The sequence below is a fragment of the Saimiri boliviensis genome, chromosome 19 (genome assembly GCF_048565385.1).
Source record: "Saimiri boliviensis isolate mSaiBol1 chromosome 19, mSaiBol1.pri, whole genome shotgun sequence".
Lineage (NCBI taxonomy): Eukaryota > Metazoa > Chordata > Mammalia > Primates > Cebidae > Saimiri > Saimiri boliviensis.
Genome location: NC_133467.1, coordinates 16,856,313 through 16,869,792, shown reverse-complemented (window position 1 = coordinate 16,869,792; position 13,480 = coordinate 16,856,313). Strand labels below are relative to the sequence as shown.

Sequence of the window (13,480 nt, the reverse complement as noted above, 5' to 3'; positions counted from 1 at the left end):
TCAATGACTCCTCATTTGTCATCCTATTACATGCAGCTCTCTCTATTTAAAAAACTGGTCGGTCAGAAATACCTAATGTAGGTGATGGGAGGATGGAGGCCCCAAACCACCATGGCATGTGTATACCTATGTAACAATCCTGCAAGAGCTGCACATGGACCCCAGAACATAAAGTAAAATTAAAAAAAAAAAAACAAAACTGGTTGACACTGTTCTCCTCTGGGGAGGGACATAGGGTGAGGAGGGGTGGTAAATGGGCTTTAGCTTCTTTTTATTGTTTGGATTTTCATAAAGAGAATGTTATATTTCATGCATTAATTCAAAATAATGTTATTTGGTCCCTAGAGATATCATATCTGCTTTAATCAAGGCAGCCAAAGTTGCAGTCTCAATCCTGGCCACTATATTCTACCAAGTACCATTGACTCCACACTGATAAAGCTTTCCCAAAGTTTGATGGAGGAGTTGCCCTTTCTCCAAGAGTATAACTGGCAACTAATTGGAGCCACAGAACACAGCACAGGGTCCCTTTACCCATGTTGCTAATGGGACACAGACTATCAGGAAAAGTCAACGTTCCCCTCCGTGTTCCACCTGCTCTAAGTCTGTGTAATCATCTGCTAGACTCTGACTAATGAAAGCAGGTAAAATTCTATAGTGGGATGGACAGCCTGACACGAGCATACAGAGGGAGAAGGTGGTGGTGTACTGCCACACTGAGCACCACCTGGAATTACCACTTGTCATGGCCTCCTAACAAGCATTTAGAAGGCTGGGAAAGGGCTTAGCCAACAAGCAAGAGGCCACGGATTATCTCCTGGTTGCTATTCTGTACATCCAGATAAAGAGAAGGTTCCCAAGGCACCTCTACTGGCAAGGAGAGGAGGTAATATAGCCAGCTTCTACCAGGGTGGCACTGGGCATGTGAAAACACAGTTTTTACACCTCTGCCAAGACTTGAGAATCTCAGTGGGTATCTGGAAAGGAGAGGAGTCTACCACCTCTATAAAGTGGTAGAGTCTACCACCTCTAGTAAGCTTCATGGATATTGGACAGAAGATTCAAAAGGGAAATAAAAAGAGAAATGTGAAGGTTTGAGAAAACAGCACAAGTATGGTGATTTTTGGTTCAAGACAATTTTACCCTAAAGAGTACAGCTCTCTAAAAATAATTCCAAAATTTCCTCCATGACCTTGTCTTTTAACATTAAATCACAAGAGAACTATGATCTTCTTGTTTCAGAAATGACAATATACGTTCCTTCATTCCTAGTTTAACATCTGGGTTTCCATTATGATGATACCTCTTGGATTAAAACAAAACAACATTTGGCGCTAGAAAAGAATTTTGCTAATAATCCAGTACAGCCATCTCAGATTGCGGACGTGAAAAGTTGCAGTGTTAGATTAGCTGCACAAGGGCTCACTGCGCTGTAAGAGCTGATGCAGCGCTGGGATCCAGCTCCCCAGAGTCCCAGATCCACAATCTTCTACCACCTCATTCTGCCTCTAGTGGCACAAAGCAGCAGTTCTTAAAGGTATAATTTGCTTTCGTAATTATTGTTCTTCAGCATCAGTGTTGATAGTGGAGAATAGTAATGGCATCTTAAATGTTTACAGATCATCACAATGACTTTCTCTTACATAACCTCATTTGATTGCAACCGCTCTGAGAAGCAAATGGCACAGTCACCACTAGGCCCATTTTACAAATGTGGCAAATGAGTTCAGAGATACTACTTTGCCCTAAATCCTGCGGAAACTATCAGGCCTGATTCTTAGTTTAACTTTACTCCCAGATCATCAATCACAAGTCTTTGTATTTTCCACACTTTTTTTTAACATCATAATTGACGACTTTATACCTGAAGTTGATGTTTTATTCATCTCCACATGGATAAACCACATATCAACCATGTGTTTATTTTTAGATGTGTCCGCAAGGATTTTCTTATGAGAATGTAGTATATTGAAATTGATAGCCAGAAGCCATACTGACTCAAAGCAGCACAATATGAGCCTGCTTTTTATTTTCATAACTTGGGCTGGATGCCTTTGTGGAAAAGTTTCACTTTGCATAGACTCTGAGATGCAATGTTAGGAGTGTGGTAAGTGACCTCCAGATGGGTGCTCAGCAGCTCTCCTCCTGCTTCACCCCTCAGAGGCCTCTCACACTCCTCCCCCCACCACATACACACAAAGGCACCCTCAGCAGGCTCTGTGAACAGTATAATAAGGTAGCCACACCGCAGGCCTTGACACGTGGCTCACTCAGCCTCTTATGTATCTGGTGTCTTACGTTCCATGCACACCACTTGGCCATATTAATTTCTGTCACGGGGGGAGGGGGGGAAGATTGGTCAGTGAAATCTAAATGGGCTTTTCCTATTTATTGATACAATTTCGTGGCAAGAGCAATTTTCAGAGCTTATTTTCCACTCCATTGAATCCCATGTTACTGCAAATGAATATATTCCTCGGTCAGTGCAATGGCAAAACACAGTTGTAAGTGCTTTATGCTTCATTTGGATAAAGAGTTCAGGATATTACTAAATATAAAAGGAAGTTAAGGGCCATATTTCATTAGAAAGCTGTCTCCCCTGTTAATAAAACCGGATGCCAGTGGTAGATGTGTGAAAACACAGAGCAGGGACTTGCAGCTCTGAGTGGTATTCCATAAGGCAGCCCCGTGGTTCCCGGCACCACCTGAGCAGTACACCATTTCTCCAGTCCAATCAATATCAGCACACCAGGCCAGGGATCAGAAAGAAACTGAATTGTGGGATGTGAATTGGATATTTCATAGAAAATTGAAAATCCTACCCTCAGGCCAAGATATGCCCTCCTTGGCTTTGCCACCATTACAGGAAAGCTCATGCAAGCATCACTAACTGTAGAAGGCACCAGGTCAGCCTGTTGTGAGCTGATGTGTTGTGGCTTTTAAAAAATTACCTAGTGGATGAGCTTCCGGGATTGTATCTGTTTGTTCAGTATAGGAAAATGTAGCCCCATCTCATTTCTCAGAGGAGAAAATGTAGGAGTAGCCACAGGCAAAACCGGAGGACTTAGACTTTTATAACAACTAGGTCACTCTCAAATTACAGGCTTCCCAATGTCAACAACAACGAAGAGAGCAATCTGAGCTCATAATCTAGACTTTTCTATAACCTCAAATCCGTATCATAGTACTCTCTAACGCATTATAATTAGTTCACACTGAAGATGGTAGATTAACTCATTTAGCCACCAACCCTTGAGAAACAAGAGGAGTTACTGGCTTTTACTAGTGGTACTAAGAATGCTTCGCAAATCCAAGGTATAAACATTCCCTTTCATTCATTACCTAACAGATAGATGATGTCCCACAGCCCACCTGCACTGAATTCCCCTGAAAGTTCCCAGTCCAAGGCAAGAGTTCTGTCACTGACCTAATTCCTCCTCATCATTTTACTGTTGGGCAGATTTGTGAACCCCACCCTACATTTGATCGCCACATTTCTGTTTCTTATCTTAGAGACAATTTCCATTTCTAATACTAAAGCTACCGCATTTCATCAAACTCATTTTTGGGTCACCAAAGAAAGTATGAGATCTCCTCAGAGAAGTATATCAGAGGAAGAAAATCCTGAGATTTTCCTCATCTATAAAATGGGTATAATAATACCCATCTTATAAAGTCGTTTTAAGAATAACATGATTTAAGATGCCGGGTACTTAATAGGAATTCAACCAACATTATCCTTTCTTTTAAATTTTTCCTAGAACGTCTACCTGGTCTTTGCTTACTGCTCAAGCGTAGTTGCTCTTACTGTCTGACATCCTTTCTTACCAAAGTCACAATTCACCAGAAAAAAAAAAAAAAAAAAAAAAAGCCAGAATTAACACTTTGGGCTCCAGAATTTCGTGAATTTCTTCAAAGTGCAGTTGCTTGGAACTATTCACATCAAAGCCAGCTTGTAGCTAGTTCTCATCCAGATTTGGATTCAACACCTACTTTCTGGAAAATTTATATCCTTATGTAAGTGAAATAGTTTGTCATTATGTTTTCCCTTGAGTTTTAGTAAAAGACATTTAAAAAGAAGTCCAAAACCATTTTGTCTGAACTAAAAGAGAATAAAAAGTTTTCTGCCACGTTTGTTTAATTATAACTTGATCAGCACTGGCAAAACTTTCGTCACAGAGTTATCTCAGAGGAGTTAATGTTGGGTTTCATGCATAGTGTTCAATATTTGTCTCCCTGTTTCTTGCCCCAATTAATCTCCCATATGACTTTCTACCTTTCTTCCTTCATTTAGCCCCTCTATTTTCTCATTTGGTTGGGCTAAATACAAATAAGATCCTCAAGGAAGAACTCTGGATATCACTTGGTGGTCTACAGGAACACCTGTCTTTGGTTTTTCAGTCATTTTTTTTTTCAGTGTTTATGAGCTTCTTATTACATTGTTTTAAAGTAGACATTTATTAAGTGCTCACCATCTACCAGGAACTGAGCTATGTGCTGAACACTCAAAGTCCTTGACTTGAAGGCTCTGTGAGGGAGAACAGCATGTAGGAGAGAACTTGAATGCTATTCATTAAGTGTGCTGGAACAGTAAAATGATTCTCTGAAGTAGGCATTTGGAGAGCTCTCTGTTTTTCAGGTAAAGCCCAGAGTCACATCTGAGTGATTGAAAGCTTATGCTCCCAGTTATCAGCTATCTTATGTGGTGAATCCAATATTGTCCTGGAGAACCACAATGTGTAGGAAAGCCTAATGAGAAAAGTACCTTCACCTGAGTGTTATGAAGGAGATGTCTCATGATGGTGGGATATGGCTTGGACCATGATGGGGCTGTGAACATCAGCACAAAAGCAGGAGGAATAGAGGTGTATGTATTTCTCCTCTGCAGAGCTGAGCAAGATCAGAGCACTGCCACAGACTAAATGCCAGAAAATTTTTTGAGTGCCTGGCGCTTAGACCACTTTTGGTTAAGGAACCAGAAGAAAAAATCCTAAGCTGAGTATAAAAAAAAAAAAAAAAAAAAAAAAAAAAAAAAAAAAAAAAAATTGAAGGGTAGAATGGTAGAAGTGACTGTGTTCTGTGTTAACCTTAAAGAGGTAATATTAAAATTTTTCCCATTGGTGGAACTTGAGACTTAAGAAATAAGGTAAATTCAGATATAAGGAAGTAAAGAAAGCTCCATTTGCACAGAAGAGTCTGTAATTATGAAAGTCATGCTATCCCACATAATGATAGTGTTCTTCCACTATGCCAGACTGAACTCCTTGGAAGAAAGATTTTGTTCATCTTTGAAGAAAGGTCTTGTTCATCTTTTGAAGAGTGGGCGGAGGATGGTTTTTGGGAATAAGCTAGCTTGACATTTAGCTCTGTCATTTATTGGCAATAAACATTTTAAGTTTCCATTTGTTTCCTCATCTGCAAACGATAGACCATGTAAGCTACCACTTCTTAAGGATTTTTGTGAAGACTTCATTAAATAATGTGTGGAAAGTGTCTAGCACTCAGATATTCAATTAATGTTTTCTCTTTTCCTGTATCTCCTCTTTCCCTAGCACAAAGCAAAGAATATGGAACATATTTTTTCTTGCCATCCCCCCGGCCTATAGCAGTATCTCTACTTGTCATACACAGCATGATCCTGGGATATCACCTGTTTCCTCTCCCCCAGAACATTTTCTGGAGAACTTTAATTATATTCAACCATATGAAGTTGTTAATGTTATTACCCCTATGTTGCAGATTGAAAAGCCAAGGTGTAGAATGATTGAGTGACATCCTCAAAGTCACGTAGCTAGTGACATGATTAAACCAAGGTACATCTGACTCCAGAAATAACTACTTTTCTCTCTTGATTCTAGGTCCATCGGATTCCAAGCTCATATTTCTTCCACTGTACCACACAACTCCCTTCCACAGACTACAGTGTTTTCTTCTCGTAAATTCTTCATTTGGTAGCTTGGATGAGGTAAAACTGTATGCTCCCAAGGGAAGTGCTTCATTATTTTGAGCTCCGCGAAGCACATCTGCATGTAGCCACCTTTTCAAATTTCTGCTAAATCAGCTAGTAAGCTCTTAGTGAAAACCAATACATAGTTTCAAGTTCCAAAGGATTATGACACTGCATGTGAAGATCTTGAACCATGAAGACAGATGGGACAGTGAAATTAACCTAACCAGTGACATGCAGATACCTTAGACTTCTACTTTCTCCATGAGTAAAGCACCAGCTCAGGTGCCATGGTGTGACAGGGCTTGGCAGACCAACTGAAGGAGAGAAAAGAATCCAAAGGCAACTTTCTTCTCAAACAAAAATTTCCTTGGGCCGGGCATCGTGGCTTATGCCTGTAATCCCAGCACTTTGGGAGGCCAAGGCAGGTGGATCACGAGGTCAGGAGATCGAGACCATCCTGGTCAACATGGTCAAACCCCATCTATACTAAATATACAAAAAATTAGCTGGGCATGGTGGCACGTGCCTGTAATCCCAGCTACTCAGGAGGCTGAGGCAGGAGAATAGCTTGAACCCAGGAGGTGGAGGTTGCAGTGAGCCGAGATCGCGCCATTGCACTCCAGCCTGGGTAACAAGAGTGAAACTCCATCTCAAAAAAAAAAAAAAAAAATTTCCTTGGATCTTCTCTTTCATAAAATAATAATTACCAATGTTTCCTTCTGTACCTTTTTTTTTTTCTTTTGGAGACAGAGTCTTGCTCTGCCACAGGCTAGAGTACAGTGGCCCAATCTCTGCCCACTGCAACCTCCGCCTCCTGTGTTCAAACAATTGTCCCTGTCTCCGCCTCACAAGTAGCTGAGATTAAAGGCACCTACCACCATATTGGGCTAATTTTTGTATTTTTAGTAGAGACGGGATGTTGCCATGTTGGCCAAGCTGTTCTTGAACTCCTGACCTCTGGTGATCCACTCGCCTCAGCCTCTCAAAGTGCTGGTATTACAGGCTTGAGTCCCCACACCTGGCTGGTACCTTTTTTGAATATCAAAATAAGGATGTCTTATCCACCAAGGCTGACCTTTTCAGTATAATGTAAGCTCTGGGAGAGCAGGGTTCATTCTCTGTGGTATCCCAAGTGCCTAGCATGGGGCCTGGCACATTTAGGTACTCAATAATTTCCCTTCATAAATTCATAATTTCCCTTTTCATTCTGAAAAAAAAATTTGATTAAAAAATATGACATTATTTCCCAGTTGACTCAATTTGGCTGGGAAAGTGAAGATGAGTGACATATATTACCATTACTCTGTATCAGCCACAAGGTTTCCTATGTATGAGGTTATTTAATCCTCATAATAACTCCATCAGGTGGATATTACTACTTCATTTTACAGATAAGGAACTGGATCTCAGAGAGGTAAGATAATGAGCCCAAAGTAGCACAGTTAGAAGTAATTCCTAAATCAATGACTTTTCCATTGCACTATGTAGCAGTTTTCATGAAGGCCAAGACATTGATAAATTTTTATGGTTTGATCCCTCTTCAACATTACTATTAGAGAGCCAGTTTAATCTAATTACCATTAATAGTAAGTGTAACATTTCTGAGCACTTATTATGTGCCAGACATTATTCTAATGTTATTAGTATGTATTAATATATCTAATTATTTCAGTATCTCTATAAGGTTAGTGGTATTATTGTTCCTATTTTATGGACAATGGGTGAGAAATGTGAGAACAAACATGTCCAAAGTCATATATCTAATAGGCAGTGGGCCCCCATTTCATATCCATGTAGTCTTGTTTCAGTGGCCGAGCTCTTACCCATTTTGCTACTCCTTCTCTTCAAAATCCACCAATATTACAAATCTACTAGGACAGCCCATGGCTACCAGAAGTCCCTACCACCAGGGAGAAGGATATTCCCAGAGAAATTAATCATATCCTAGACATTCATCTCCAGCAAAGTGGCCCTGGAAAATTCTCAGGGAGTTTGAACTGTGTACATTCTGGCCCTTTTGTATATACAGACTAATTGGTGACATGGCTCTGCTTTTTGTCTTCTTAGAATAATCAGAGTTTGGAATGTTACTACATTTCAGGTGGTAAACTCGCTGGGTTTTGTTTTGTTTTTTAAGGAAGATTTACACCGTCATTGATTGTAGGCAAGTTATATCACCTCACTGATGATAATTCTGCCCAAAGTCACTGGATGCTCATATTTAAAGAGACCTCAGAGAGTCAATGACACAGCTCAGCTAAGTCACACATGACACTGTAAAGTGGTTTAGGCTGTGAATTAGAATAGCTAACATTCTAGAAGCATAATGTACAAGAGGCATAATCCCCACAGGAAATAAGCCCAGAGTCAGGTGTACATGAACCAATCAAAATGCAGAAGCATCACCCTTCAATTTCTTCATAGACCCACACACAAACCTCAGTTGTGCCCTGCCTTCGAAGCTAAGAATGTGAGTAAACCTTAAATAGGAGAATGAAATTTAATTTTTCTGGTGGCCTATCATGTGAAACAATGAATAATACAACTTTTAAATTTTTTATTGTAATTGGCTAATCATATGATAAACAGTGCCTTTCATTGAATTCTCAAAAGTGATCTCAAGGCTTAACCAAATTACGTTGGGATGTGTTTTTACCCCTGTCCATAGTAACTGCTTTTGGAAAGAGCATTGAACAGCTGATGAAACCTCTGCAATTAACCTGAAATAGAAGGCTATCCTAGAATGTAACAGGCAAGTAGTTCCTTTTAGCCTATTCCTATTCTGGATCAGGCAAAACCAGGTCTATAACTAAGGGCTTCTTCTTCACACCTTGAACAGCTAGGACAAAGCACAGGTACGCTCTGCCACTAAGAGTTTATTATCCCGAATTTGTCATTTTCCTTTTGCTTCTTCCCTCCCCTCAGTCACCACTTCTCCCTCCACGGCCAACCCAAGGCAATGTACTAAGATAACAACATTCTAAGATGACAACAAAGACCTCAAGGGCTCCCAAAGACCACTTTAATTCCAGGCAGCTTCAGGGTTGTAGTTGTTAACCACAACCTCACAAAAACTGAGAATAGCTACTCAGAAAGAAACTTTGGACACGTTACTCCCAGTGAGTAAGCCTACAAACCCAGCCATATCTTCTTTTCTAGCATCCACAGACCATATTGATTTGAACACTGAAAACACAACATTTCTGTGTGTAAGTAACCACATGACTTCAGACAAGTCTTTCACTTCTCTGGGTCTCCATTTCTTCATCTCTAAAGGGAAGATATTGGATTATTAAACTACATACACGGGGTTGGACTTCACTTACTCAAAATGCTGTGGTCATAAGACCAGCCTATTTTTTTTTGATTTATAAATTCCTACATTTTTGTACAATTTGAGAGCCCAAAGACATTTTACTTTTTAGCAAAAACATGTTTATATATCCCAAAATGTCTCAGCAAGTAAGGATATGTTCCTGGGTGGCAGACCTGGGTAAGTCTAGATTTTGTGTTTCTCTACTGAAAGATATGTGAAATTCTATAATTGCGGTTCTTGCCATTTAAAAGTTATAGCAAAAATCACAATTACTTTTGCACCCACCTAAAAACATATTTCGAAAAGGGAGTGGTTTGGAAGGATGTGTGCAGGAGGCATTATTGGTTCAGATGGCTTGGAAGCAAGCTTATAGTTGTCGGTGGCTGCTGTGGATGAGCAGGTGACCTATATGTATAATTTATTATTTACTACCCATGTCCATCCAACCTGTTGGAAGCAAATGCACGCAGTTCTTATCCTGAGGAGCAGATCAAGGACAGTGATAAGTAATATTGACTTATGTCAGTGTCATCAGTTCTAACTAAAACATAAGCACTGGGTCAATTTAACAAGCACATCGACCAGCAGTACACAATGTCTGCACAGAGGAACTCAGTGCTATTGAGAGAAATTAGGGATTTTTCCTGAAGCTTTGCTGAGCTTTACAAGAGATAGTTTATGGGCAGAGGAGAGATCTGCTGAATGTACAAGATATATGCTACATTGAATACAGGTTGTTTTTTTTTTTTTCTTACCAGGTTACCAAGGTTGCTTACATAAGTTTAAAAAAATTGGGGGCTTTGTTGAGTTAGTACGAAGAATTATGAAAGTCGTCGAACCCAGGAAGACCATAAATACAGCCGCTGCTATTCTGAAGTCTAGACTATATCAGTACAGTGGTCCCTAGTGTGCTATTTGGCATTCCTTTTAATTTGCCTCCAGTTGTAATGAGATAACCACGGTTTATAATACAGTAAATGTATAATTAAATGCAGATGATATGCTATTCCTGGCAGTACAATTCAAGATTCTGGGTTGACACTATCAAACTCCATGACTATTTTGAACACAGGCCTGTTCAAAGAAATGAAATCCATAGTCAACTGGATCACTTATAAAACCCCATGCTATTAACTTTGGTGTTGATTGGAAAATTTAGCCATTTCAGGCACCTTTTATTCACTCACTCATTTAACAAATATGTGTTGGATGACTACTCTGTGTCAGGGACCATGCTAAGCCCTGAGTATATAACAATATATGTCCATATGCATCCTACATTCTACTTGGTAGATGGACAGAACTGACCTAAATAAACAAAAGGTCTATAATAGGATAAATTTGATGCAGAAAACAAGAAAGGACATGTTATAGCAATAACGGAAGAAAGGCAACATCTCTGGAGAGTCAATTTTACTGTTGGAGTGGGTGAAGTGCACCCGGCCTATGCTGCTAAAACAATCTGGATGGTTGAGAACATGATCTAAGGACAGCAGCGTGACATTGTTGGCACCCTTGTCTGAACCATCAGGGACCTAATACTGGTGGACACTAGTCCTGGCTGTCACAGGGCTTGGGGTGAGGCCTGGAATATTGTCAGCTTTGATCCTCAAACCTGATTGGGAGGATGTGGGGCAGATATTGTTTTACTAAACTTTTAGACAGAACCAATCGAGAAAAAGGCAGAATTTACCTAAAGCTGTGGATCAAAACACTTGGATTCCATTCTTGGCTCTCTCACTTATTAACTGTGTGGTTTCAGGGAAGTCATCTACCCCAATTATTGCTTTTGTTAATATATGAAGTGGTATAATATCTGTTCTATGTATTTCTATCGTGGTGCTAATGAAGAGCAAATAAACACGAAATTATAAAGTACTGTGCAAATGTTAGTTGTGCGATTATTAGAGAAACTCTAGGAATTTCACATCCTCTACCATCAAGATGCCAGCCATAGAGATTTTACCTCGTTCTTTTCCTTCTGGCTTTCTAAATAAAATGCCAGGAATGTAAACTTTGCCTCCTGGAAAAATATGACCTCTGACTTATATTGTGCACAAACTTCAGTCTGCAAGCGAGAGAGGGATCTTAAGTACTCCGCACATCAGGAGTTGGAAATATGTTTATTAGTCAGTAGTTTGAGGTCTTGGTGGTGACATTTTTTCGGTGCTCAAGTTACATAAGGAAATAATCAGTAAATAGTAAGATTGCCTCATTATGCAAAGTGAAATACAATCTGCCATAGAAAGCAGAATCATGCCGAGAAGCTTGCTGAACAGTCTCTGCCTCCAATTAAGTTCCGATTACAGAGCTGTACTTTAGTTGAAAATTCATTCTCCAGCATGGGTTAGATTTCAAGGGACGTGGTGAACCTGACAATAATAATGAGATTGTGCTACTGTCTACAACGGTTCCCCAGGAGTTCAGAGAACCAGCCCCCTATTGTCTTGGCTTTTATCCTCTAACCTGGTTGGAAGAATGAGGGGTAGATATTCTTTTACTAAACTTCTAGGCAGAACCAGTACAGAAAAAAAGTCCTAAAGGTTTTGCCTGGGAAGTAGGTTAAGAATTTAAGCCAGGTTTCAAGGGTTTCCTTACCAATCTTGTTGGTTGGCATAATTTAAGTACTGATGAGTGTTATACTAAGACTTAAAAATAACAGAGAAATTGCCTTGGTCTCTTAAACAACAAAGATGATGGTGGGGAAAAAAGTACCTGACTAACATTCAACAAAGGCACAAATTAGCAAAATCCTGAGGCATCTCATAAGTATTACCATCATGCCTTAGCACCTACTGCTCCCTAAAGAAGACCAACAATATACCAATACTGTATTCTGTGAGATTGAAAGTGAAGGTGAAGACGCACCATTATCTTTCCTCACCACTCAGAAAGAAAACATGTTGCCAATTAAATTCTGATACGTTGCTTTCTTAACTTTGATTATAAGACATATCTTCATTTTCGAGATGTTAAAATATGTGGGAGGTAAATAATGTGTTTTGAAATCATTGAAATACAGTGTATTGATTGACAGATGTGCTGGCTTTAGCACACCCTCTAAAAGACACACTAGAGGTAGAGAAACTCAGGAAAATATGTAGCTAATCTGATCATGAATTTTGAAGGTCTCCTCTTTAAGGAAAAACAGAGAATCTTCAGAAACACAGAGGTTCAAGGAAGGATATAAAAGAAGCCTGCAAGGTTATGCAGTGTACAGGTCAAGGGCATGCAACAGAGGGACCTACTCACTAAATCCTTGAAACTCAGAATTAGTGGGAGTTCCTATAAGCTTAGAAGAGGAAATTTCGGAAAACACAAAAGGATGTGTTATTTCACACAGCAGGCAGTCCACATAAGGAACTCATTCCTCCAAGAGCTAGCACAAACTTAAAAAAGATAATTTGGTTCAAAAAGGGTTTTAGATAAATTCATGGATGATAGAACCATAATGGACTCCATCCTCTATACACTTAAATACTCTTATTAAGTCCTCACTTCAGCTTTTTCCTTCTGTGCTAAGTAATAGTGCTTTCCCTAACAGTCCCCATTTTCCAATCCTTCAATGTTATCTGTCTTCCTTTAAATCAGTGGTCCATGCCCCCCCCCACTTTTAATGAGCCCCTGAAAATATTATCACGGAAAGTTTAGGTGTAATCTAATCCCAAGTCACAGTCAGAGTTTAAAGCTCACTGGGGCCAGAGACATTATCATCTTTATCTTTGAAGCTTCATAGCACCTTACATAGTGCCAGGGATAAATTTCTGTTGAATTAATGCACGAATCAATTCGTAAATATGTGCAACCTCAGCTGTCTGCAACTCTTACTAAGACCTAGGGTGCCTAGGTGTTCCCGTGAGATATGCAGGTGTTTTATGTGCGTGATGGCAGATTTGGGGAATGGGGTTGGGCAGGAGGAATGCTAGTTTACATGAGGGATTCAGCTCTGCTGCCAAACCTCCTGAATACACAAGTTTAGTTACAATCTCAGCTATGACTGATTTTTTATGGGACCCTTATGGAACATGAGAGCTCACACTGAGCCAACTAATTAGTGCCTGTTCTTGCCACAGAACTTACGGTAAAGGAACAGATTGGGTAGATGGGTAGAAAGGTTAAGCAGGCAAGCAGAGTTGATTTTGTTTTGTTTTGTTTTGTTTTGGAAGGACAGAAGAGGGATGTTTCTCCCCACAGGAGAAAGTTCCTTAAGAAAT

General features: G+C 39.8%; 1 long non-coding RNA gene across 1 annotated transcript in view; it reads left to right on the top strand.

The window, feature by feature from the left end:
* LOC141582237 (uncharacterized) overlaps positions 1-6,504 on the top strand; it is a 104,357-nt gene extending 97,853 nt beyond the window's left edge. The window contains exon 3 of the long non-coding RNA XR_012515045.1: positions 5,859-6,504. This is a non-coding gene — a long non-coding RNA (uncharacterized LOC141582237). The remainder of the gene's footprint in view (positions 1-5,858) is intronic.
* Positions 6,505-13,480: the final 6,976 nt, after the last annotated feature.